Source organism: Schistocerca piceifrons, chromosome 6 (assembly GCF_021461385.2).
Source record: "Schistocerca piceifrons isolate TAMUIC-IGC-003096 chromosome 6, iqSchPice1.1, whole genome shotgun sequence".
NCBI classification, from domain to species: domain Eukaryota; kingdom Metazoa; phylum Arthropoda; class Insecta; order Orthoptera; family Acrididae; genus Schistocerca; species Schistocerca piceifrons.
In genome coordinates this window covers 83,959,107-83,983,979 of record NC_060143.1, presented here as the reverse complement: position 1 = coordinate 83,983,979, position 24,873 = coordinate 83,959,107, and the positions used below count along the sequence as shown (strand labels likewise).

General features: G+C 42.8%; 1 protein-coding gene across 1 annotated transcript in view; it reads left to right on the top strand.

Annotated features, from left to right (window-relative positions):
- The window catches only part of LOC124802540 (protein expanded), a 490,537-nt gene that overhangs the window by 245,449 nt on the left and 220,215 nt on the right, over window positions 1-24,873 (top strand). Inside the window, exon 2 of the mRNA XM_047263399.1 lies at window positions 24,220-24,289. The gene's annotated coding sequence lies outside the window, so the exon portion shown is untranslated. The remainder of the gene's footprint in view (window positions 1-24,219; window positions 24,290-24,873) is intronic.

Below are 24,873 nucleotides of genomic sequence, written 5' to 3'. Positions count from 1 at the left end.
GCCGTGCCTCCAGCTCAGCTCGGCTCGGCTCGGCTCAGCTCAGCTCAGCTCTTACAAACACGTGCCGCCGGCTGCTCGCGCGTCTCCCCCGGACACTGACCGACCCTCCTCTCGCGCGCAGAAGGGAAACTGGAGCACCGCGGGGCCCGCCGGCGTCTCTCCTGGCACGGTCGCCAAATCTCCAGGTACAGACGCAATAGCTGCGCCTAACACGTACACACATGTGGAAAGCCGTTCCCTATTGTTCTTCATGCTCTGTCTCAAATATCTAATATACCTCTTTCGTTTGTTACGTACTCTGTTGACCAGCTCAAAATCATTACTGTGCGTCAGCAGGGTACTGACCGACCATTCCTCTCCAGCACCGTCGCAAAATTACAGCAGCAGAGAGTCAGCGTCGCTCCGGTCACGGTCGCCAAATATCGGTGTCTACAAATACATCGCAGCGTGTAACTCATACACATGTAAAAAGCTGCCCGTTATTCTTCGTTATCTGCCCAAATCACAAATGGGAGACTGAGGCCATGACGTTGTACTCCGCCCGTGGTGAATTTTCAGATATTGGCCATTCTGTTGTTCGCGTTTTTCCAGTTCGACTTGTGTATAATACAACTGACATATCTTAAGATCAAGACTTTTAAACTTTTTAAAATGAAAATGAACGATTTCAAAAATTGTGCGCCGTCATAGTCTCTGTACCGTTCTGCTCTGATTGTCGCACTGATAACACACAGTATGAAAATGACTGAGGCTGCATCCTGCTCCGTAGTGAAACACACGTTTGGAACACGGTTAAAAATGTCGAGAAATGGGTTGTTCTTAATGTGTCTTTTTAAATTCACAGGAAGAAACCGGTTTTGAAGTTTCCTGAGGGATGGTATTTGATACAGCTGAGAAATAAGTACTCACTGGTTGTGTAGCGGAATCGCCAGCGAAGGAAATTGATAATCTGGTGCAGTTTATGGATCGCTGGTTCAAGTCACGCCTTAGTCATTTCTTTCCGTTCAATTTGAAATACCTATATCTCGTATTTGTAAACATCATCATCATCTGTTATGAATAATGCACGTGTTCTTTTTTCTAATTACACATCGCACGCGAAAGTCCTGTTTTCATTTCAAATATAAATTCTTAATTATCGATATTTAATCAAAGATTGTTAAAAAGCTTGTTTAAAGTAAGAAAACACAACAGTTTATTTTTTTTAGAACAAAAGTGAAAAACGAAATATGCTTCATGTGGACTATGTCTATTGTTTTGTATCGCAGATGTATTCTCACACGAACCAAAGTGATAAGCGTCGTAGAAATATGAAAAACAATCATTTTCACAGCATCGGGCACACCATACAAATGCTGCGTTTTTGCATTTGCCACTGTACCATTACAGTACGAACCCAACAGATCTGATCTGGAGCCATGTTAAGGGATTTGTCGCGAGAAGTAACAAGACTGTTGAGCTGGCAGACATAGTGGAACTAACGCTCGCAGATTTATCACATGTCGCTGCCGAACGCTGGCGGGATGTAGAACGGCACGTCATAAAAGAAGAGCAGAAAATGCGGCAGCTGGGTGGCATTGTGGATTCTGTTATTTATCGACTCGTTATCAATGTAGCAGATGACAATTCCAGAACTGAAGTGGTTTTTTTTTCGGATTCGGAGAAGGAAGGAGCTAAGGTATTACCAGACGACTGACTGTAATTAATACTTTCAGTGGCTTCAGCATTCAGCAATACTGTGAAATCCCTGCAGTATGCTTTTGCATCACACATAGCTCGCTCATAATATTACCCTATGTTTAAGTTAGAAATTTTCATCACTGTTGTTTGTAATAAGACTACTGTGTTAGCTGAGAACGAAAACATTTTATGCTTTCCGTCTGGTCAGCTAAGAAGCGTGCGGTAGTTCTGGAGTTTTGCCGAATATTATTTCGTTCTCTTTAATACTTAAATGACTTTCGAAGCTATATTGTTTCTCTGCCCTTCTCTTTTTACGTTTGAACTGCAACTGCTCACATCATTGCAAGTTGGACCAGCTGGCTGGCCAGTGCTGTCCAAGTTAAATGTGTCGGTAAAGCTGTTGTCCCGCATTATTGCTCAGTCTATGTGCGTGTAACACAGTATAAAACGTATCCTTATGATCGTACTTGACTGTACTGGACACACCTTGGCTTCTGCTCCATGTGATACGAATTCCAATGAGATTAAAGCAAACGCGGAAGAATACATCGCGTAATGCTTACATCAGGTTTATTCTTATGATAAACAGAGTATAGTCTTCGAGCAGTGGCGCGAGAATCACACAGAATGTTGTAGTGAGACCATTACTTGTACTCAGATGGCAGGAACAGATGTATGTCCTTGTGTGAACCTTGACGAGAACACGCCTACCCCCACGTTTCCATGCGGTCCAACATCCGACCCCTGTCACTTCCGAATGTTCCACAAATCAGGATCTGACTGTGTCACTAACGATTCTGACAGTTGCATTCAAGTGGACGTCAACGTTATTCGCATGGGAGCCAGACTGGTGCCCGATATTCAGCCGCAAAGCATACCAACGCAAGGGATGCCCTGTGGAGAACTGATGTGTTTGCTACACATGGTGCCATCTGTCAGCTTCCTTACTGTGTTCACACGTGTTTGTATCTTGTTAGCTGCGTTGGAAAGGTGTTTATGGTATGTCAGCGTATTGTCTAATGTGACGTCATGGTATTTTGGTTTGTTGTTGTACTCGTATCTGACTATGCCATGAGGGGCAAACCATGGGCCGATCTTTACTGATGCTAGACGATTACAGACGAGTGGAGAAGACATGTTTATGTTGCTAGAAACCTAAGGTCTGATTCCCCTTGTCTTAAAATATTCATGAGGTTTAATGAGGTTGCTTGTTAGGTGTTCTTTACATTCAGTAAGATCTGCACTCTGATAGATCATTTGTATACTGGAATTTCCGGCAGGTCATTTCGGCTGGTCTGTTGCGTAGAGAGTGAATAACACCGGAGCAACAACAGATCCGTGAGGTAAACCATCGCTGAGTATATGCCATGTGCACCACGGTCGTCGGTTAGCCTGAGGGAGGGGAGACGCGTGTGTCATCTGTCTGTTTAACTTTGTCCTTTATGGTATCCCACATTAACTATTTGTGTACCGCATTTGCCTAAACGATCGTGAAAAAGCACCTAGAACCAACAACCCCCGCCCCCCTCCCCCACATGACTCGCCAGTGTACCAGACTACAGGTCGTTAAGCCGCCGCCCGATACGGTTCGTCCCTAGTTCACCTCCCTGTCTCGCAAGTTCCCACACTGCGCTTAAAGCTACACCAGCACGCCTGTTAACAAAATTAACGAAGCCAATCTTGGGGTCAACCTGAGTCTCCGAAACTGCCTGTCTAACGGTACTAATTTTCCATGTTTTAGAACAAAGAAAAACCCACTGATGATCGCGATATTGTTGCTGAAACTAATTTGGGGAAGAAGTTAAAACAAAATTGTTTTGCATCAAAGTGGGGACCCATAAGCCCATGTTGTTTTTATGTAAACAGGGACCAACAGAAGAGTTTTCAAGTTATAATAATTATCTCTATAAACTGTTTACAATTTACCGGAAACTGGAATTTTTGAGCACATTTTCCTTTCGAATATAAAAATCTTTCCTGGCGCTGTACTTCCTTTGAAGGATCGAGGCTCATTTTGTGTATTACAACAAAGTTAGCAAAATGGCTCTGAGCACTATGGGACGCAACTGCTGAGGTGATAAGTTCCCTAGAACTTAGAACTACTTAGACAAGCCGTGTTTTGTATGATTCTCTGTAAGACTGCACGCTCCCCTCTGATATCAAACGCCGTAAAGGTGCACTCACAAGGGAACCTCCCCATCGCACCCCCCTCAGATTTAGTTATAAGTTGGCACAGTGGATAGGCCTTGAAAAACTGAACACAGATCAATCGAGAAAACAAGAAGAAGTTGTGTGGAACTATGAAAAAAGTAAGCAAAATGTACAAACTGAGTAGTCCATATGCAAGATAGGCAACATCAAAGACAGTGTGAGCTTAGGAGCGTCGTGGTCCTGTGGTTAGCGTGAGCCGCTGTGGAACTAGTGGTCCTTGGTTTAAGTCTTCCCTCGAGTGAAAATTTTACTTTCTTTATTTTCGCAAAGTTATGATCTGTCCGTTCGTTCACTGACGTCTCTGTTCACGGCAATAAGTTTAGCGCCTGTGTTTTGCGACCGCACCGCAAAACCGTGCGATTGTTATTGAAGTCGCGAGTTATATTTGCTGGATTCATATTGCCCACGGAATACATCTCACGTATTTAATGCACTCTCGTCCAAAGTAGTGAACAGTCAACTGCCAGCCAGGGAGCCTCTCTCTTCCGTGCGCTGTAGTCGTCTGACATCGTGTGTTTGTTTAGGTGTGGCGTCCCAATACTACGGCGCAGTTACCTCGCATCGGACGGACGGACAGATAATAATTGTCTGAAAATAAAAAGTTAAACTTTTCAGGCGATGGACGACTTGAACCAAGGACCTCTCATTTCACAGCCGCTCACGCTAACCACGGGACCAAGGCGCTCTAGAACTCACATTGTCCTTGATGTTCCCTATGTTGCGCATTGACTACTCAGTTTGTATATTTTGCTTATTTTTTCATAGTTCCACACAACGTCTTCCTGTTTTCTCGATTGATCTGGATTCAGTTTTTCAAGGCCTATCCACTGTGCCAACTTATAACTAAATCTGAGGGGGGTGCGATGGGGAGGTTCCCTTGTCAGTAAGCTCAGCTACTGTTCCTACTGGTGTTGAGTACACAATGGGTCTTACATAACTCCAAAGAAAGTAATCTACAAGGATGAGGTCAGAGGAGCGCACAGGCTAAGGGACTGGACATTCCCTTCCAATTACTCTGTGCCCAGCAGCTGTCTGTGAGATTTGCCTTGGCCTGATGACCAAAGTGTGCTGGAGCACCATCGTTCTACAACCATAATAGCGCACAGTTGCAAGGCAAAGGTCCTCCAGAACTTCAGGTGAGGGAGTGTCCTCAAAGTTCAAATACCATGCACCATTCAAACGATCTGGTAAGATGTGTGGTCGAATAAGGTGATCTCCAAGAATTACAGACCAAATGTTCCTTGAGAATCTCACCTATTAACTTCTCGTACAGGGAGTGGGTGGTTTTTTCAAGATTCCATCGGTGGCTTTAGAAGCTTTTTTTCACATTTCCAGCTATAGGGTGCATCTTTTATCATCTCACAAATTTTTAAAGCCTCATTCTGTTACACATTGTATGTGTTATTTAAAGCCACCGTCTACCACATGCTTGACGATGAAGTCTGATCGTACTTCAAGTGAAAATCACTTTTTTAGCAATGATACGGATAATTTGATTCAAGCGATGGCAGAAAGGAATGTTTAATTATTTATCTTATTACAGCTTCATTACTCCAGTGGTACCAATAATATACAGGGTGATTCAAAAAGAATACCACAACTTTAAAAATGTGTATTTAGTGAAAGAAACATAATATAACCTTCTGTTATACATCATTACAAAGAGTATTTAAAAAGGTTTTTTTTCCACACAAAAACAAGTTCAGAGATGTTCAATATGGCCCCCTCCAGACACACGAGCAATATCAACCCGATACTCCAACTCGTTCCACACTCTCTGTAGCATATTAGGCGTAACAGTTTGGATAGCTGCTGTTATTTCTCGTTTCAAATCATCAATGGTGGCTGGGAGAGGTGGCCGAAACACCATATCCTTAACGTACCCCCATAAGAAAAAATCGCAGGAGGTAAGATCAGGGCTTCTTGGAGGCCAGTGATGAAGTGCTCTGTCACGGGCTGCCTGGCGGCCGATCCATCGCCTCGGGTAGTTGACGTTCAGGTAGTTACGGACAGATAAGTGCCAATGTGGTGGCTCTCCATCCTGCTGAAATATGAATTGTTGTGCTTCTTGTTCTAGCTGAGGGAACAGCCAATTCTCTAACATCTCCATATACTGTAGTCCAGTTACAGTAGCACCTTCGAAGAAAAAGGGACCAAAAACTTTATTGGCTGAAATGGCGAACAAATGTACAACTAAATGAAACTTTATAGCTCCCTTAATTCGCCGACAGATAGTGCTTAGCTCTGCCTTTTGTCGTTGCAGAGTTTTAAATTCCTAAAGTTGTGGTATTCTTTTTGAATCACCCTGTATTCTCACATTCCATTATTCAGGTCGCGGTTTTTCATTTTTACGACTGAAGCATAATTTTCGTTTTTAATTTCTCGATTTATTCCGCTGACTTTCATTCAGACACTTGTAAAAATAACCATTGATCCACAGACAAAACTTTCACAAGTATCGGAGTGGCCAAGTGGTTCTAGGCGCTACAGTCTGGAACCGCGCGACCGCTACGGTCGTAGGTTCAAATCCTGCCTCGGGCATGGATGTGTGTGATGTCCTTATGTTAGTTATGTTTAAGTAGGTCTAAGTTCTAGGGGACTGATGACCACAGCAGTTAAGTCCCATAGTGCTCAGAGCCATTTCACAAGTATCAAGCCTTAATTCTCAAAAACTTCCGACAGTACCAACATTGAACAGTCTGAACAATACATGTCTGACTCCTACAACCGATAACAACTGCCATAATAGCGCCAACACAGTGTTAAAGACAACCTCACGCCATAGATACATATTTAGATCGAAATCAATGTTCACTGTGTTTTTCGATATCGATGACAAAATTATTCATTTAATGCAATAATTCGGTTCTTTAGCTTCTCGTAACTGTATTTATTTTATTTAAATTGATCATAATAAATATCAGGACGGCTACCTTTCTAGAGTGCATAAATGCCCATGATACTACAAAAAAAGCATATCGATTGTTTTCATATTTATCATAAAGGATAAATAAAAAGTAATAACCGATAAATCCGGTAATAAACCATGCTGCAGAGGAAAAACAGCGAACCGCCCGAAAACGACCAAACATGGCATCTGGCGATTTATAAATAGGCAGGCATCGATCAAATCAATTTGGAAAAGAGAAAATCAACCTTGACTCGTTACAATCCATACCGCTGTCTGTTTTGATGTCGGGGAGTTAAGCTGCACCGTATAGTTCATGTCATGTTTTCCATACCGCGTTTCGTTAGTTATCGCAATTTTTGTCTATTCAGTTCAGTGATGTTTTCGATACCGCATTTCGTTAGTTCTCTCGAGTTTTACTATGTGGTATCGCTTTTTGTATTTTTTGTGCCGCTGTCGAGTTTTCGCTTTTTGTATTGAAGTCACCTTTTGAAATTGAGCCAAGTCGTGTTTTCGATACCAGTCGTAGATGGTTCGCGATGATTTTGTTTTTTCTGTGTCTTTGAAATCAACCATTCTATCGTTTCTACGGTTGCTGCGGTTTGTATATTTTGATATTATCTTGATCTTGCGGTTCTTGTTTTAGATTTTAGTTTTGTGAGCCGCCTGCTGTGGCCGAGCGGTTCTAGGCGCTTCAGTCCGGAACCGCGCGCCTGCTACGGTCGCAGGTTCGAATCCTGCCTCGAGCATGGTTGTGTGTGATGTCCTTAGATTAGTTAAATTTATACTTAAACCTAAGTCTAGGGGACCTAAGTCTAGGGAACTGATGACCTCAGATGTTAAATCCCATAGCGCTTAGAGCCATTTGAACCATTTTTTAGTTTTTCCACGCTTAAAACTCCAAATTTACCGCGGTCGCCCCATTAGCTTCAGTATTTGTTGTTAAGAATATTTACGATTCTGTATTCGATGTTAATCCTATATTTTGGTTGGTTGGTTGATTTTGGGGTAGGGCCAAACGGCGAGGTCATCGGTCCCATCGGATTAGGGTAGGATGGTGAAGGAAGTCGGCCGTGCCCTTTCAAACGAACCATCCCGGCATTTGCCTGAAGCGGTCTAGGGAAATCACGGATAACTTAAACCAGGATGGCCGGGCGCGGGTTTGAACCGTCGTCCTCCCGAATGCGAGTCCAGTGTGCTAACCACTGCGCCATCTCGCTCGGTTTATGTTTTGGCGCCACGGGAACGTCTAACGTCATTGGTCGATATTTTGAGATCACTTTTGGGTTGCGTTTAGAGGTTCGTTATGAAGTCATTGGTCAAAGTCAACGGACGGTATCGAAAGCTTTGGTTTATGGCAGCTTTGTGTTTTTAGTGTGCGCGTCTGTTGACTGTGTGCTGCCACACGCGCACTTCCATCAGCTGTTGTGTGTCTGGCGCTGCCGACGGAGCTATAGTGTGCCGCAGTCGTGGTGTGTAAGGTAGGCAACAAAAGTGGGGTGGTGCTCAGTTACCTTTATGATCGTTGGAACGGAGTGCAGAAGTCGGCATGCCAACACAGGCGACCCTTCCAAGGAGAGAAAGCACTATTAATGTGCGGCTGGGTATGTTTTGCCTTTCATTTGTGCGTACCTGCATGCCGGCAGTGAAAGCGCCGCTGCGAAGTATTCGTCGGCGTGTGGGCACGCCGGGCTTGACGCGAGTGCACGGTACCCCCGTCCCCGACTATTGTACCAGTCGGCAGCTCCGCCACGACAGGTCCGCGGCTCTCGGCGCGAAGTACACAGTGTCGCCGTCGTCCGGAAAGATCACAGCCGTGTTGAAGTGAGATGGTCGATCCCACCGACGCCACTAACCGTAAGTTCTCCACTGCCATGTTTCTTTGGTTTCTTCGTTGTTGAGGATCCTGACAAAAAATGTGAAGCACAGAAAAGATGTGGTCTTATGTCGAGGTAGAATGGTCACCAGAGTGCATTAGTGTTAATCGTGTTTAATGTTGTCACCAAGACTTGAAGGATATACTTGGTGTCCTAGGAAGAATGGTCAGTATTCGGGAATATAGCAGGAACGCTCATTTGAAGCAAAAAATTTCTTGACCTATGCCGAATGGTTTGCGAGATAGAATACATTCAATGTACATTTCTTTTTAAGCTAGTGCCGCGCACATGCCTTTCTACATATCTACATATATATTCCGCTAGCCACCAAGCGGTGTATGGCGCAGGGCACAATTCGCGCCAAAGTCATATTTACCTCCCCCCCCCCCCCCCCCTCTGTTCCACTCGCGGATCGCGCGAGGGGAAAAACGACTGTCTGAACGCCTCAGTACGAGCTCTAATTTCCCTTATCTCTGAATGGTGATCATTGCGCGATTTGAAAGTTGGTGGTAATAATATAAGCTCTACATCCTCTCGAAGATCGGATTTCGGAATTTAGTGAGCAGCCTCTTCCGTTTAGCGCGTCGTCTATCTGCAAGTGTGTCCCACTTCAAACTTTCTATGAGATTGCTAACGCTCTCGCGACGGCTAAATGTGCCAGTCACGAATCTTGCCGCTCTTCTTTGGACCCTCTCAATCCCTTGAATCAGACCAAAGTGGTAAGGGTCCCATACAGACGAACAGTACTCTAAGACTGGACGAACTGACGTATTGTAAGCAATTTCCTTTGTTGAAGGACTGCATCGCTTCAGGATTTACCAATAAACCGCAATCTAGAGTTCGCCTTGCCCGTTGCTTTCAAGCTCTTCGCTCGGGATATCTTCCTGCCATTAAGTTAGCCCGTAGAATGCGCAGCTCTCCATGGTACTTCGTGAGTGAATTAATGCATCAGAGACAACCATCGGTTAAATGTGTACACGCGCTGCTTGTATTGCTATACATCTACACTGATGAAGAATAGGCAGATGTGGTGTATGTTTACGGCTTCCGCGATTGTAGTGCTGCTACTGGTGTCGAAGAATAAAAAATGGTTCAAATGGCTCTAAGCACTATGGGACTTAACATCTGAGGTCATCAGTCCCCTAGACTTAGAACTACGTAAACCTAACTAATCTAAGGAAGTCACACTCAGCCATGACCGAGGCAAGATTCGAACCTGCGACAGTAGCAGCAGCGCGGTTCTAGACTGAAGTGCCTAGGACCGCTCGGCCACAACGGCCGACGCTGTCGAAGAATACCGTTCGCGCTTTCCGACACGTCGAATTTCTGACCGTAGAATGTTTACCAGAGATTTCAGCACATTTCAGGCGCAGGTATTATTCCAAATTCCCATTTCTCTTCTGAACATGTTGCTCAAAACATGCGCAGGAACAGCAGCACACTGTTGAAAGGGTGCAACGTGGTCCTATTGCCTGCATACGACGACTTTCTGCTCGTATTAGTGTCCCATGACGTGTTGAAGATACGTATTTTTTTTAGTTGGTACTTTCTAAGACGCGTCCGCCCCGATAGCTGAATGGTCAGCGCGGCGGTCTGTCACGCCCAGGGGCCCGGGTTCGAGTTCCGCGTGGCTCGGTAATTTTCTCCGCTCAGGGACTGGGTGTTGTGTTGTCCTCATTATCATTTCATCATCATTAGTGGAAGGCAACGGGAAACCACCACTGGAATCACTTCCCTAGTCGCTCATGCGGTGAACCTCTCTGACGAGGCTTGCCCCATGGCAAGACCTCCGGTAAGGCAGAACACAAAGTTCTAAGACGCACGTGTGCATGTGTAAATCTGACAATGTACTGAACAATACAGAAAATAAAGAACAACGTACTTTAAATGTGTTCTGTCTCGGAAGCCATTCGGAATAGGGCATATGTCCATATGACTTTTTTTGCTGGAAATGATCGGTCGTGTCGTATCCCTGAATATTGACCGTTCCTCCTCGAACGTCCTGTAATAAGTGATGTGAACAGCATCAGAGGTTGAGTGATCACTGCGAAGGACACGGGATGCCGCATACTCACCTCAAACAGCATTATCAACGCTTGACACACTTGAACGTGTCTCATTGTGGATCTCCATTCGGCCGGCTAGTCGCATCATGCAATATCCAGATTTGTGGGGAATTCGGAGGCGACACTGGCCCGATATTGGACTACATAGGTGCTTGAGGGCAGCCAGACTCGTCGTCCAAGTCTCAGTCTGCCACACCGGACCACAAGTATACTGTACCTGCCATCCGAGAGCAAGTGATGGATTCTGCAACACTCTGTGTCGTCCCGCGCCATTAGTCAGAGACTAGCAACTGATGGACTAGGGGGCTACCGGTACTTGTGCAGGTTGCCGTTAACACCACACTACAAACGGCTTTGTTGGGAGTGATACCATGACTAGTAAGCATGGACTGTTGATGAATGTGACCGTATTGTGTTCAGTGATGAATCGCAGTTCTGCACTACCTGGGATGATCATCTTTTATCAGTAAGGCAACTTTATGACCAAAAGTTCCATTCTTTCTATGCTTTGGAGAGGCACAATGGTATTATTCCTGCCGTCATGGTGTGGCAGCCATCGCCTTTGCTTTTAGATCACGAGTGATAGTGATTGAAGAAAGTCTGACTACCAACGCTACGTCGTGGACATCCTGCATCATCATGTGGTACCGATCACGTGACAATACCGTGCCAGTTTTCATTAGGACAATGCACATCCACACATGACACTGTGTGCTTCATGTTGAGGTAGTCCAATGACCAGCAAGATCCCCATAACTGTTCCCGTAAGAACATGTGAGGGACCATCTCGGATAACACTGTTCAAATGGCTCTGAGCACTATGGGACTCAACTGCTGAGGTCATTAGTCCCCTAGAACTTAGAACTAGTTAAACCTAACTAACCTAAGGACATCACACACATCCATGCCCGAGGCAGGATTCGAACCTGCGACCGTAGCGGTCTCGCGGTTCCAGACTGCAGCGCCAGAACCGCGCGGCCACTTCGGCCGGCTGATAACACCGTCACAGTTCCAGTATACAGGATGTGAACGACCAAGGAGAGTTGTGGGCCATTTTGCCCCCGGAGAACATACAATGCCTTTATGAGATCTCTCGCAATCGAACCAGTGCGTCCATCGAGTGCGGCTGTACTGCCATGTTCTTTATGAATCTGACTCTGCTGTAATCACTGAAACAACATGACTTACCTCTCAAGCCGCAAGGTTACGTTTCGTTTCCTTCTCGCCTGCTAATGGTTCACCTTTTGTACCAGGTACTGTATTTAAAGCTGTATTCCAGTTAGCTGAATAATATTGGTTCGTTGCTTATGCTGTTTTCACCTGGGACGTGGGATTTCATCGTTCCGCACGCCAGACTTTGTTTCCATCGCAGTTGATGCACACTTAGAACGAGTTGTTACATCACACAGAACGTGATCCTCATAGTGATCTACAACTGCAACGCCCTCGAGAGGAAGTTATCGGCGCGAAATCCACACCGTTTATTTAGGAAAAGGGACGCGCGTCAAATTACTGCCTTGTATCTATTAAAACGCACATTTGATCCCTTGACCGTATGGCAGCCATATTGCTCTGTTTATAGGTTAAAAACAAGTACTTCAGCATTCACGAACATGACGCAAGGCAGCAACATATCTTCCATGTCCAGTCAGTAAGGACAAAAGATTTTGAAACTTCGTTTTCAAATACTGCATTACAGAAGTGCAATAGTCTTCCACACAAGATAAAAATTATTTCATCATTTTCACTTTTTAGTAAAGCCCTAAGGGTTATCAGATTACTGCATATATTCAGTAGTAGAATTTTTAGAAAATCTGCAACGCAAGAGACGTGCGACAACATGGTGCAATGTCTGCTACTGTTAGTCCAAGCTCTTTTATAGATAACACCAAAAAAATCATCCCTTGCTTTAGTATTCCCGTCAAATTTTTCCGTACTTCACGTAAGAGTAGATGTGTGTGTATGTGTGTGTGTGTGTGTGTGTGTGTGTGTGTGTGTGCATATTTATTCACAATATTTATAAAGGCGTAATGTATTCCACAATCACATCAATGAATGAATATGTACTGAACAGTGATCGAACAAGGCAGAGTTGTAGAAAGCAGTCTTGCAATTCATTGGTGCATGTAACTTAACATGTTCACAAAAATCGAACCAACGACTGCTGAACGGAGATCGCTCTTACATATGATGCATAATATCGATTATTACACGATGTAGTTCTATTAAATAGAAAGAATGTTCCGGAATCTTTTAGAAAGCATGAAAGTGAATAAAAATATATGCTGGAAACGGGATGCGAAACTGCAACCGACAGGACAGCCGACGCTGCTATCCACAATGCTATTACCTCATATGATTTTCAGTCTGTTTCATTGATGTTATTGTGGTCTGAAGGGTTTAGCTGCTACCGATATCCCATTAACTGACATTTAATTACAGCATACTTTAATAAAATCGACGCGTTTTTGACGAATCTTCAATGTGCTGCCATACTTTCATCGCGTGCAAGTTATGATACGAAAGGTATCAAATAGTGGTCATTTCCCGTCATTTTACTATAGCAAATCGTTTCAAAACCGATTCGATTTTGAGATATCCTCGATGAGCTGCTGCTTTGAAACAGTATACATTCATAGCGTGTAACTTGTTATAAAAACCACCCAACAAACTTCGACTGTAGGGTAAACTGGGATAGATGGCTATGATTTTTTCAGAAGTCTGTTTCGCAGCCTAATACACAAGAGAACCTGAAATTTCCGCAGGTTTCCTTTTCAGTTCATAAAAAACGAAATCGTCTTCGTTTACAAAGTATACCAAATTTTCATACTAACTAAAAATTGTTAAAAAGTATGTAACACTGGGCCATCTTACCGGAGTATCAGGCTTAGATGGCCAGACATGTAAGGAATAGATGGCCATCAGACAAAAAACAATTTAAAATCTAAGAGAAAATCATAAAAACTTTTAAAGGTTTAAACATGTTTTATTGAATCTCTTGATGTAAAAAATATTTTATAAAGACATGAATTGTAGATAAATTATAACAAACAAAACCTCATTCGAAAAAAGAATTTTACAATTCTTGAATTTTGTAATATTTATTTAAATCGATGGAACATACAAGTTTTATATAGAAAAATAACAAGAAATCGTCTCAATTATGCAGGTAGTTGAATCTAGAACCAAGCCTAATTTGTTTACTTTATTAAAAGAATTTTAATCCATATTAACTTACCTACCCCGTCAAGATACAGGATAAAAACCAGGAAAAAGGAGGAGAAGATTTGATTGTGTGTACCATGCTACACCTCTGCATAAGTTGGAACATAGCACATTTAGGGGTAAAATAGCCGTGCAGAAGGCAGATCTCAGGGTCAAATTTATTGTCGAAATCATACGGAACTGTGATCGATGCACGAAAGAGGCTGCTTGCAAAACTCTCGTTCAGTTAATTCTCTGCTGTTGCAGTCTTATCAAGTTAGATGATCGAAAAGATCCAAAGAAGAGCTGCAAAAGTTGTTACGGATTTGATTGGTCAACTTTTAGAGGGTTATAACGGTACCTGGCGCTATCTAGATGCAAAATACTCACGTGAAAGGGAACATGTCACGGTTCACTGACTCTAATTCATGTTGTCAATGAGAATATCTGCTCTTCGGTGCCAGTTATTCCACTACTTCATGTCTCTTAAAGGTCTGTGCAGTTAGTTGAGAAAGAAGCACACCACAGTTACTTCAATTAATTTCGATCATGATCACATTCCACTACAGCTCCCAGCCCAAAAGATACCGAGCAGCGTATGCCTGGTCCCTAGACTGTGCTGGTCCCTTCCAAACATGCGTTGCTTGCGCCACAGTTAGAATACAGAAAGTAGTTCCTTCAGAGTTTCAATGAATATTCAAATATCATACTTTATGGCGTTCTAAGGTATCCTTAAACGCTAAATCTAGCTCTACTCGTAAGAGGATATTCTCCTATACAAATATCATACTTTATGGCGTTCTAAGGTGTCCTTAAACCTTAAATCTAGCTCTACTCGTAAGAGGAAATTCTCCGTAAAGTGCGGCGCATGGCTCAGTAATTCTCACAATGCCTAAGAGCTCAAAATTGGCTCTGGAGACAACCGATGTGCGCCACTAATATTTCTGAGACCTGCAGACTCTCTCGGGTGTCTGCTAGAACGTAAAGACACTACTGTATCGGTAAAGTGACACAGACATGCTCAACAAATTGCAGTGGTAGACACTACAAGGAAGATCTTATCCAACTTGGAGAGTCTTACTCACAAAATCCCCACAGAGCACGTTCCAAAGCGCATCCGCAAACAGACTACTTCCTGCATTACGCATCTCACGTTATAATAATGACTCAGAAGCCAGAGAAATTCGGGATCGTGCAAAAGTATACTTACGATCTTTCTTCCCACGTACAGTTTGCGAACGGAATAGGAAGAGAGAGAGAGAGAGAGAAGGAGGGTGGGGGGGGGGGGGGGGGGGGAAGCAGCATGAGACTTGTACTATGTACCCTACGCCATAGCCCGTATGGTGACTTGAGGAGTACAGATAAATGTGGCTCTGTTCGTACATATATTTTTTGTTACGACGTAAAGTCAAGCGCCGGCACGCCAGTCGGGAACGATAGAGCAGAAATGACTGTGACAAGACGTCAGCCAATTGCTCACTGACCGACCGCTCTCCAGGACGACAACGCGACAGCAGTGGCCCCCATATGAAGAGAACATAAGCGTCCCGCCCGACTGCTCGTGGCCCAGTGGAACAGCAGCATCACGATTATGCACATGTATAGCAACGACTTAGGAATTGTATATACCGAAGAAGCTTATTTATTTTGTATGTCGCTCTTTGCTTGCGACACATCTATGTAATTCTCAAAGTTAAGTCTTGTCATTTACTTTTCGTAATGAAACTCATTAATACGATTTGTTTGAATTGTTTGTCTAGCGATTCGAGAAAGCAGGTTTCCTTGACACGCCACAATTGACAACTAGGCAGGGTGCAACATTTGACGACTAGGCAGGATTTAACATTTTTAACAGATCTTGTCATTTAGACATCGGTGATTTCAACGGACATTTTATAAACATCTTGTATCTGATGTTGTTATTCTGGTCTTTAGTCCGAAGACAGGTTTGCTTTAGCTCCCCATGGAAATGTACTTTGTATAAACTTCTTCGTCTTTGCATAACTGCTGCCACATGTCCATCTTGTAATGGTTCTTTATTTGCGAAACCATTACCACCCGCCAACCCAATTTTTCGATACCGTAGATTAATGAATATTTTTCTACGTAATGTCTCATATTTTTCACTCTATTCAAGTTTTATTTCATTTTTATATGTAGGTACGTCGATATTTTGAGATGTTGAAATCGATATAATATCTAGTGTGAATATTTTTGTACTTATTGTTATCTTTGAGGCTGGCTTGTGACTATTGTCGCGGAAGCGTACAGAGCAGTGAAGTTTTGTGTTGAATAATATGAACAGTCTTGACTTTGTGTTGGAAATGAAAAGATGAGTCTGAGCTGTGGACAATGAAAAATGTTGTGAGTTTTATTAAGAGCAGTAACGGCTGCGAAATTGTATGATGAAGTTATGTTTTGATCATGCGAAAGTGTAAAAAGTTTAATAAAAGTGAATTTTTGTGAAAAATTGTCTTCGTAAGTTCTTCAAGTCGGCGTAATTAACATCCGAGTGCCTTTCGCACCAACAGCGATAGTCATGCTACCTAGACAACAATTTTAATTAAGAGCCAAAGCCAGAGCGAAATCGTCGTTGGATTGCTAATACAACATAAGTGATACTGTTAATTTTCTTCAGTGAGTGCAATCAATTGATGTAGCAATACCTGCCACATTAAAGACCTTTTAGTTGCGCAATAAAAAGATCATACTTTGAGTGCGCGACGTGATAATTTTTGAACTAATTAACTGCTAGTGAAGGTATGGTTATAATCTGAATATACTTGGTATAGTTAAGCCTTGGTATCTCCTAAGTTTTACCCGCCATAGCCCATCTATTATGAAATTGACGATTCCTTGATGTCTCAGAATGTTACCTATCAACCGATAACGTGTTTTTGTTAGTTTGTGCCATAAAGTTCTTAGCCTTCAATTCTGTTCAGTATCTCTTCATTAGATGTCCGACCTACCTATCTAACTTTCAGCATTCTTCTGTAGTGCTGCATTCCAAAAAGTTCTATTCTATTCGTGCTTGAACTGTTTATCCTTCACGTTTCACTTCTGAACGAGACTTCAACCCAGCCGAACACCACCAGAAAAAATTTCTGAGCTTTATATTTATATTCAATGTTGAAAAATCTCTCTCTTTTTTTTCATAACCGCTTTTCTTGTTGTTCACACGAGTCTATTCCTCTTCATCTCTGACAACAACAACATATATTTTCTTCAACATGTTTAATACATTCAAGCCTTGGTCTCGCTCTAGAATTTGTACAACTCCTCCACCTCACCCCTTCAACACACACTTCCTACCATTAACAAACAGAAAGTGTCGTATCAACCAGTTCATTCTTTTAGTCAAGTTGGGCAAAAATTCCATGTATCACCAATTGCATTCTATTCCTCCTCATTAGTAACTCGATTTATCCATCTAAGTTTCTACATTCTTCTACAGCACTACATTTCGAAATCTTGTGTTCCATTGTTGATGTACTCCTTATCGTCCATGTGTCACTTCCGTGAGAAATACCTTCACAAAAGACTTCTTCAAACGCAAATTTCTATTCGATGCCAACAAAGTTAACATTTTCATAAATGCTTTTCGTGCTGTTGTCACTCTAAATTTTGTATCCTGTTTACGACGACCGTCGCCAATTATTTTTCTGCCCAACGTACGATAAGCTTCGACTACATTCTCACTTCCTAATCTAATTCTATCAGCGTCACCTGATTTAACTCGACTACATTCAATTATCCTTGTTTTACATTTGTTGATATTCGTCTTATAACCTCATTGCCAGACACATTTCATTTCGTTTAAATGCTCTTCGAAATTCTTTTCGAACTCTGGCAGAATTACTATGGCTAGGACAGTCCTTAAAGTTTTAATTTCTTCTCCTTGAACATAAATATCCTTTCCAAATTTCTCCTTGGTTTACGTCAAAGAATGCTCATCATTCAGATTGAATTACGTCGAAGTAATGCTACAACACTGTCTCAATCCCTTCTCAACTACTGCATCCCTTTCATTCTCCTCGACTCTTATTATTGCAGTATGGCTTCTGCAAAAGTTGTTGTAGCTAATTCTTTTGTCCCTTTATTTCGTCCCTCATACACTGACAATTCCAGGAGATCTGGTAGGCGTGGATTCACAGTTAGCTAGTAATTGTGAGCCGTTATACGTGAGTATAGAAGAGGGCCCACGGTTTGGTGTCACTTGGGAGCGTGTGGTGGTGTGCTGGAATTGGAAACGCGGCGCAGCGCCGCGCGGCGGGTCTGCCCGCTAGAAAGCGAGCGCGGCCCCTGAATGCCAAACGGGCGGCGACCCGGCCACGAGCTGACACCACACCACGGCACGCGGGGAGGCTAGGGCAGCTCAGGGCACTGAGTGCGTGCGCTGCGGGTAGCCTAACGGCGCCTAGCAGCGCGGCCGCTAGGTGAACACCCCAAGCTTCACACACAACGCGGTCTGGTACACTGTATGAAGAAAAAACGAAGGACGCACAAGACGTGGTCGAGTCTCAGAGTAACTTCGTACACGTACACACCATTGCCGTTTATGTAAATAATTAGAGCTGTAGTGCTGTGTGACAGATAGAAAGGCACCAAAGTGCTGTAGTGTTGTTCACATTGTTACCAGACCTGTTAGACTGCAGTGGTTCCCAACCTTTCTTAGACCATTACCCCTGGCTGCAACCAGACATTAGCTAGTACCCCAACTCCCTCCTGCCATCTGTTGCCCCTCGCCCACATTACCATCAACTTTAGCACCTAACTAAACTATAAAACGAAAGGCTTTTCTTGGAACACTTTTAGTTTTAAAAATATGAAAGATGGCTCCAGAATGAAATTTTCACTCTGCAGCGGAGTGTGCTCTGATATGAAACTCCATGGCAGATTAAAACTGTTTGCCGGGCCTACATTAGAACTCGGGACCTTTGCCTTTTGCCGTTCGGGGTGGCCGAGCGGTTCTAGGCGCTACAGTCTGGAACCGCGCGACCGCTACGGTCGCAGGTTCGAATCCTGCCTCTGGCATGGATGTGTGTGATGTCCTTAGGTTAGTTAGGTTTAAGTAGTTCTAAGTTATAGGGGACTGATGACCTCAGAAGTTAAGTGCCGTAGTGCTCAGAGCCAGGCGACTGAGCTACCCAAGTACTACTCACGACCCGCCCTCACAGCCTTACTTCCACCAGTACCTCGTCTCCTGCCTTCCAAACTTCACAGAAGCTCTCCTGCGAAAGGTCCCAGGAAGTTTTACGTGAAAGATGAATAATTTGTGTGTGTTAAACTCAGTGATGCAGCAACTTGCGGTGCATCGCAAGTGTTGCCCACAACTCTTTCTCAGATAAGAAAGCTAACTATCCACAGTGAGGCTAGACACACGCTGTAAAACATACTTCCCTCCCCCCCCCCCCCCCCCCCGCTTAATGCATACTTACATTATACAGTCAAAGGGGGACTGGAGGTGATGAAAGCTCAAAAAGTAGTAAGACTCCTTCACACAGCGAAACTAGAATTATGTTCTACTACAATTTCAAAAGAAAAATTTCAAATATTTACTGAAAAATGTGAAAAAATATAATATAGTACAATATAATAAAAAAATAAAAATTATAATATAATATCGGCACTCAATATTGCCATTAGATACCGGTATATCGATGTATCTGGAAGTGAAATATCGTCGATATACATAGATATTTCTGGGAGTAATACCGATACAGAGATACTTTATCAACAGCAGGAGGGGAATGGAAAGCATCCCCAGAAAACACAACTCCGCCTTGAAATTTAGTTGATATATCGATATGTCGGTACCTCTTCGCTATATATCGATAGCATATAAGGATATTTCTTAAATATCGATACATCAGATTCTCGATATTTTTTAAAATATCAACAGTCCTATACCAATACAGTCTGGCCACCTCGTGGCAGTTTCTGGTATTCAGTTTAGCACTGATTGTGAGGAGGGACACATGCGACTCCAGTCTTTGTATGAGCGCTATTCCATTTGGCATGTTTATTTTTTTTAAATATTTTTTGTAATACCTACCGTATCTTTACTCTCGGAAGACTTTTGTGTATTACGCTTGTGGTTATGGGTTTGCACGTTTGTTTGGCAGACGTTCTGAAGATGAACTGCATCCGAAACGCATCAACACAATAATTTTTTTACCAAATGACAAATTCGTACTTAGCGACCTATTCAGCACTGACATACATCCTCCCACGTCCTGTGTGACTTTATATCGCAACTAAAGTGAACTAGATTTTAACATCATTTGGCTGAAGAGCAGAAATATCTATGCTACCAAGAAACCACCGACAGCGTGAGAAGTAATGAAATAAAGAAAAAAAGTAAAATAAAATATCCCGGCAGTGTCGGCTCCTGAAGATCAAAATGGTGACCACTCTGTCTCAAGTTCAAAACATGTAAGGTGAAATATGTTTGCGAATCTCAATCTTTCTAGTTTCAAGTATGAACAGAAGAACATTGTGAACGAATGTACTGGATGTCTCTAAACAGATTAATCTGAAAAGTCAGCGTTTGCGCAAACACTTCGCTATTGTCGTCAAACACCAGCAACTGTAGAAGTACAATATGTGTACGTCGCCTGCTCCGTTATTGGAGATGTCTCACCGATAACGGATTCTCACATCCTTCGCTCTCAGGGACTGACGTGTCTCGTCATCTTCGGAACCAGCATCACTCGATACGGACAGCGTGCAATACTTTGTCCCTTGCAGCGGCTTGTTCGTAGCCATAGACTTCACGCCTCATGGATGCGTCGTGCGGGTAGCAGAGATATGGAAGGGTCAGGCGGCGCGTACGCTTAGCACTGTTCCGATGGCTTCATAAGCACCGCGGGTAATGAAGGTACACAAACACACACACACACACAAGCACGCACGCACACTCACCTTCTCGGAGGTGGTGAATGATGATAACTTAAGTGATAAACAGACAATCATACAGCTGAAGTTTGATTTTCGTATACAGTATTGCATGGTGAAGAGTGATCCCGAAGCATTCGCCTTACAGGAAGTCGATTACTTCTGTTCTTTGAGAACTTTTACGGGGCTATAGCTAGTACATTTCGTGCTTAGCGGAAACGATGCATGGAACGAAATGTGCATTCACCACTGCTAGTATGGTAGTAGTGGGGGGACGTTTGTATTGTGACGAGCGAGGATTCTTTAGGAAGTCGACCTGGGATATACTTCTGCGGTTATTACACGTTGAAATTGTTCAGTTTCGAATATGTTTCTTATTTCCGTCTTTTGCAACACAAAGACTTTTTTTCAGAACTCATGTGTCATCATCAGTGGGTCTCGCTTATACTTCCATGGTCATCATTTATAGTTTGTGCTATGTTGTTGGTGGAAGGGGGGGGGGGGGGGACAGGCCGGTAGGCAGACAACCGCGATCGGCAATAGAGTTCTGTGCTGCGCTACGCAATCGAGCTACGGCTCACAGACATGCACAGGCGTGCCTCACACTGAGGACATCCCAGAGTGCCTCTGAGAGCTACAACTATAAGAATCGCTTCTCGTCTGGTGGCAACATCAATTTGTTGGTTTTATTTTTTTTTAATTGGATCAGGATTCTTTATTTATGATAATATACAGTCAAATCACCAACAAGTTTTGTAGCTACACAAACAACAGATCCTTTACACCACAAATAAATAGCTTCATCTTGACCCACCTTCCGACGTCCACGGCTCCTCAGTACAAAAGGTATTGAAAAATAGAAATACGATGTACCAATATCATTATTAAAAACATATGTTGAAGCAAATGTTGGTAAAAAGAGAAAACATGTGACATTTTCGATAATCGAAATACCGTATTAATTTCGCAAACATGGAAAAGATACGACAAAATGAGTTCAAAATACGAAATAGTCCCGTCTGTTTCAATACTGAACACTTTTATGTCTTGTTTAGCGCGACCGGGATCTAATGGGACTATTTTGCCGAGTAATCTCAGTGCATTTCATAAGAACATGGTTTCTGGCAATAAGTATATTTGATTGGGAACATGTGCTGTTATTATGACCAGAAACAGAATGGTTTCGAAGTACCTTTTTGCATTCATCGTGGAGAGTTCTAAACCTGTCTCAAAAGGTGAAACTCCCTACTTTGTTTTCAGACAAATAACTTTCATTTGACGCGAGCTATTGTGGCTGCTTAACGTACAACGCTAGAACTTACTCTCGTTAGAAACATAAATGGTTGCCGTCTACGTATCGCACTACATAAAGCACGGCAGACAAATGACACAGGGCATGCCTGTTATAAAATTAGCAATTTTCATTTTACGTTTGTAACAACTCAAAACAAGCTCTTCTGTGTGCACGGATGACCACTGATCCGATGCTGAGTATAAAAATTAATCCTCTTGTTTGCTCCATTTTTGAGACTCATTGTGGAGGTTGCGTGAAGATTGGCATATATTTCCTATGACTTATTTTAAATTTATTTTTTGTATATATCAAATTCTTAAAACTTATATCCCTGACACTATGTGATAAATTTCATCTTCGATCACGTCAGGTTAAATTAGATCTGTGAAGTGTTTGTAGACAGTTGAAAACAAATGTGCGCCTTGAAGTTTTTCACTGTTTTTTTTTCCACTATTTCTCACATATTTCTACACTCGATTCACGAAATACGAAACATAACATCTAACTTTCCCATAACAGGAAAATCCATTTCACCACACTCAAGAACAAATGTAAATTATGTGTTAGATGATTTGCACCTGAGGATGAATCCACAGGGCCCGAAAAGTATCGTGTAATTTAATAAAACATGAAAAAATTATGTCTTAAGGGGCTTTTACTAAACTTATATATAGTGAATACAGTCACTTTCATAGCTGAAAAATATGGATAAAATCAAAAAGAAAAGAAGGTGCTTCGTGTTGCAAAGTATTATTTGACGTATTTGTATGTGTATATTTTATAAAGCAGATAAACGTTGATGTTTAAAAATGTTTGGAGGAAACTTTCCTGTTCTTTCAATTCTCGGCCATGTCGAAAATGCATCCATGACCTTTATGAATTTTGCTTTGGCTGCTAATAAACTTTACTAATCACTTCTAGTTCCTAAAAGCTAATGTTGTATTCCGACATTTCGTAACGCGGATGGTGCCTCACAACGTCAGTTTCACCGCTGAATTCTGGGCTAAGTGGCGTGGCGTTGTGTTGATTGATGTTCTTTCTAATACGAAGACGCCACCCTTTGACGGCGACGGTGTGTTCCGTTTAAATCCAGAATGAATGAATTGTTAGGCTTTAGGAAGACACAGGGGCCTTTTTTTCAGCACCAGATCGCAGTGTTCCTTTTTATTATTATTATTCTTTGGATAGTGTCTTGGAAAGGGATTATGAGATGAACATCACCAAAACTATACCATGGTAATCAACTGTAGTCGAATTAAGTCAGGTGACGTTGAGGGAATTAGGGTAGAAAATGAAGTGTGGTGCTACGGAAAAAAAGCTAAGATTGGATGGGTGTGGAGGATAATCAATTAAGAGGTACTGAAGCGGATGAGAGACACTGATTTATGTCATAAAATTATGTTATTACGTGAATGTGCTGTGTACTGGTTAACGTGTCTACCGACAACAATTGATCCCAGGGTCCACTCCGATAGCTGAGTGGTCAGCGTGACGGATTGCCGTCCTACGGGCCAGGGTTCGATTCCCTGCTGGGTCGGAGATTTTCTCCGCTCAGGGGCTGGGTGTTGCGTTGTCTTCATCATCATTTCATCCCCATCCGGCGCACAGGTTGCCTAATGTGGCGTTGAATGTAATAAGACCTGCAGCAAGGCGGCCGGACTTGCCCCGCAAGGTGCTTCCCGGCCAATGATGCCAAACGCTCATTTCATTTGATTTCACTTATCCCAGGCATAGACAAATATTTTTCCTCGATGGCAGAACTAAAATAACTTCCAACCATCCTGAAGATAGCAGCTGCAGTCTACTGTTAGATGACGTAATGGCTATGGTTTCGAGAACGGGCGAGAGTGAGCACGGCAGAGGGAACTTACTGCTGGCGATATTTTCATCTCACTCCGCCGTGGAGTGGCGCCTCAGATGGCGGAATAGCGTTCAACCAGTGGGATAAGGTCCGTAATTGTCCGTGTATTTAGTTAAGATTAAGTCAGGAGTAAGGTGTCAAAGTATCGGCATTTATTTCAGGTTGTGCACTGCGTGTGAAAGCGCTTCACTAACAACAACTGTTTTGTGTTTGTATTGCAGGACAGAGTGACGTGGTCGGCTACAGGGAGGGCCCAGCATCAACCCAGCACCATCACAGCGACCTACTGCAGTAAGTCCTGCGCTGAATTTCTTTTAATAATCGTTCAGTCCCTTCTTGTATAAGAAGGGCGAGCTGTTTTAGAGATATTATAAGTCTGTTACCTACAAACAAAGCAGACTGTTTTCTGTGTAACATTATTACTGTATAGAAACATCTACATCTGAGTTCACTCTTAAGTGCTTGGCAGGGGGTTCGTCGAACGACCTTCAGACTATGTGTCTACGGTTGCATTCTCGAACAGCGTGCAGGAAAACGAACACTTAAACATTACCGTGAGAGCTCTGATTTCTGTTATTTTATTTCGATGATCATACCGCCCTGTCTAGATGGGCGTCAACAAAATACTTTCTCATTCGGAGGGCAAGGGTAGTTATTGAAATTTCGTGGAGAGATATCAACGCAACGAAAAAAGCGTTTGTTTTAATGATTACCATCCCAATTCGTGTCGCCTATTCCTCCATAGTACAAAACGAGCTGAGTTCTTTAAGCTTTTTCAATGTCATACGTCAATCCTATCTCGTACGAATCGCACACCGCGCATCAGTACTCCAGAAGAGGACGTGCAAGCTTGGTGTAGGCAGTCTCTTTAGTCG